We start from the raw sequence: 3,272 nt of genomic DNA on the forward strand, positions 1-3,272 counted from the left end.
AGTCAGCGATGATGACAGCGATGCTGAGCGTCAGGTGTTTCCACAGGATGTGACTCCGTCTCAAACAGGACGTCGGTGTCGCTCGTTAATGAGTCAAGCGATGAAAGTTAGTCAGACGGAACTGTTTCTGGATGTGAATACACAGTTGAGAAGATAGGATTCGTTTTTGACGTTTTAAGCCAGCAAAGAAGTCCCTCTTTCTGGCCCTGATGGCCTTCCACTATGGAAATATCACCTCATATAAACTCATTATTATACAATGTTAAATTGAGGTACTTTTTTTTGTCAGTTTATTGTTATTATTATTTATTTTTGTATTCATTTGTACACTTTTAATGATGGGCTTTCTTTGAGTCTGGTTCCTCTCAAGGTTTCTTTCTCGTAATATTTGCTACTGCCGGTACTGCTTCTCTCATTAGGGATTAACATATAGGGACTAAATGATAAATTGATATTTATAATCTATTTATTGCTCTATATTAAGATGCCTAGGGACGATGTATATTGTTAAATATGCTACATAAATAAAATTGAATTGAATTAAATGAGAAAACACGAGTTGATCCCTAATGAGCAAGACAATGGTGAGAAAAAAACTGTCAGAACTCTCCTAAAATCTCCACAAACACACCTCGAAATCTAGTGGAACATCTTCCCAGTAGATTGGAGGTTATTATAACAACAAACGTAAACTTAATGCGGAATATAATGTCCAAAATACACATCTTGTGTATCCATTTTTTCCATATAGCCTTCTACTAGAGATTTTTAACAGAAAAACACATTGAAATGTATTAGTAATTCATCCAACATCTTGAATTTCTCTGCTCAATGCTTTGCTTACCCAGTTTTCTTTATATTTTAAACCATTTTTATTTTAAGTAAGTCGTGAGCCATCAGCGACCGCCAGGATCCCTCAGGAACTATTCTGCTGATTACCTACAGTACTGGCAACATGCTGTTCCAATCTTAAATTCACACTAGACAGATTTTACTAGAAACTACAAACAGTAAAATGCAGCACAGGAGACACGGGAGGCACAAGAGGCACGGTCGGCGATCGTACCTCGTAAACTTTACGTGAAAAAAAAAAACGCGACGTTGCTTTGATTGGACGTTTTTTTCCCTCAGGTGAGACCCGGTTGTTGCTACGGTTACACAGCAGAAGTTTAGGATGCGCTTCTGACTGTTAGGTTTAGAAACAGAAACACGTATTGGAGTCATTTATTTATTAAATTCATTTTTTTTGAAGGCAATGAGTGTCTCAGTGTGTCGTTGATATCCGGCGTGTTGAGCAGTAATGACGTTGGTACCTGCTGTGTTTCAGGAGTCATTACCCGGGAAGTCGATGATTCGCGAAGTTCTGGAACACGGATCATAATCGTTGTTCGGTGCATATTTACTAGGCTTCTTTTCTTTGCTAGCTGTTTTTGCTCGCTAATATTGCTCTCATACATTTGACACTCCGTTTATTGGGTATTATAAGGAAATGTCCTCCTAATTCATAAACCGGTCCAGGATGTGTATAAAAACCTGCTCCAAAGATAGAAAGAAAGTCATTAGGTGATATAAATATGGAACACTCAGGGAATCTCAGGGTTTTCTTTTCTCAAGCAAATCACAAACAATAGGATTTTTAGATTTTTTTCACCACTTCACAAGGGGGCGCTGTTTTATGGCTGACCCTGCGATCTGACTCCAGCTTCCAAATATCGATAGGGTTTGTGAAAGAAGCATTTCACTGTGCTATAATGTGCATGTGACAATTAATAATGCAGAAATGATTTAGCATACAAATCATAACACTGTCTTTCTGTTAACACTACAAGTGCACTGTGTATTGAATCACCCAAAACCCACCCTTCCTTTTTTTTCCCCAACACCCACCCTTCCTTTTTTTTCCCCAACACCCACCCTTCCTTTTTTCCCCCAACACCCACCCTTCCTTTTTCACTTCTTTATTAGAAAACAACTAGGGATATTTTATAATCCCCAGATTCTTGTAATTTTTTCAGATTCATGCAAAAAAAAAAAAAAGAAATTATAAGCTAAACCAGCTGCTCTCTTTCTTTCTTTCTTTCTTTCTTTCTTTCTTTCTTTCTTTCTTTCTTTCTTTCTTTCTTTCTTTCTTTTGTTGTTTCTTTGGTTCTTCTGTTTTGTCCCACCTCTTTCTTTCTTTCTTTCTTTCTTTCTTTCTTCTTTCTTTCTTTCTTTCTTTCTTTCTTTCTTTATTCAATTATTTTTCTTACATTTCTTTCTTTCTTTCTTTCTTTCTTTCTTTCTTTCTTCTTCTTTCTTTCTTTCTTTCTATGTTTCTATTTCTTTCTTTTTAAATCATTTTGTCTATTAATTAAAAAGGTTTTTACAATTAATGGTTTTTTTTTTTTTGCATCAAACACCAAATTATTGCATTGATAGTTGATCTTGTTCATTTGTCCTTCTTTCTCACCTCCTTCCCCTCTCTTTCTTTCTTTGTTTCTTTCTTCTTATTTTTTTGGTTAGTCAAGTCTTCTTTCTTTCTTTCTTTCTTTCTTTCTTTCTTTCTTTCTTTCTTTCTTTCTTTCTTTCTTATTTAAATTTTCAATAAAAAAAAAATAGTAATAAACACTACTATAATGCATTGATATTTGATCTTGTTAATTTGTTATTTCTTTCCCACCTCCTTCCCATTTCTTTCTTTCTTTCTTTCTTTCTTTCTTTTTTCTTGAAGATCATACCTGACTAATAATAAAAACTAAATTAATAAATTAATAAAATTAAATAAAAAACAGCACAATACTGCATTGCTGTTTCTTTAATTGAATTGTTCACTTTATTGTTCCACTCAGATTGATGGCCATTTAAAAATGTGATATAAAACCATTTCACTGCTACATTTTAATAACATTTTAAAGGAGTTTGATCTTCGGCTTTGGAATTCCCATGTAGTCTTTCAGTAATCCCCTGTGGTTCTACTCTATTCAGTCTTCAGCAGCGAATAGATCCTGAGTGGTAACATTTATAGCTGGATGTATAGTTTAAGTGCAACTGAAGATATTAGCAGCTCAATATGAAGCGGGACCGAAATTAGGAGTTAAATTGAGCTTAGCAGGTGTAGCTTGTCTATTGATTTTCCATTAAAAAATGACCTTCGGTTTTTAGAAACACACCATAGCGAAGTCCCTGAAGCATATAATGCCCTTTGAAATTGACGTTTTTCTGGTGCTTGTCAACTCCGAATCCAATATCAATACCAAAATGAGTAACTAATAAAGTATTAAGCATTCATGGGT

This window comes from Silurus meridionalis, chromosome 3 (genome assembly GCF_014805685.1).
Source record: "Silurus meridionalis isolate SWU-2019-XX chromosome 3, ASM1480568v1, whole genome shotgun sequence".
NCBI classification, from domain to species: Eukaryota; Metazoa; Chordata; class Actinopteri; order Siluriformes; family Siluridae; genus Silurus; species Silurus meridionalis.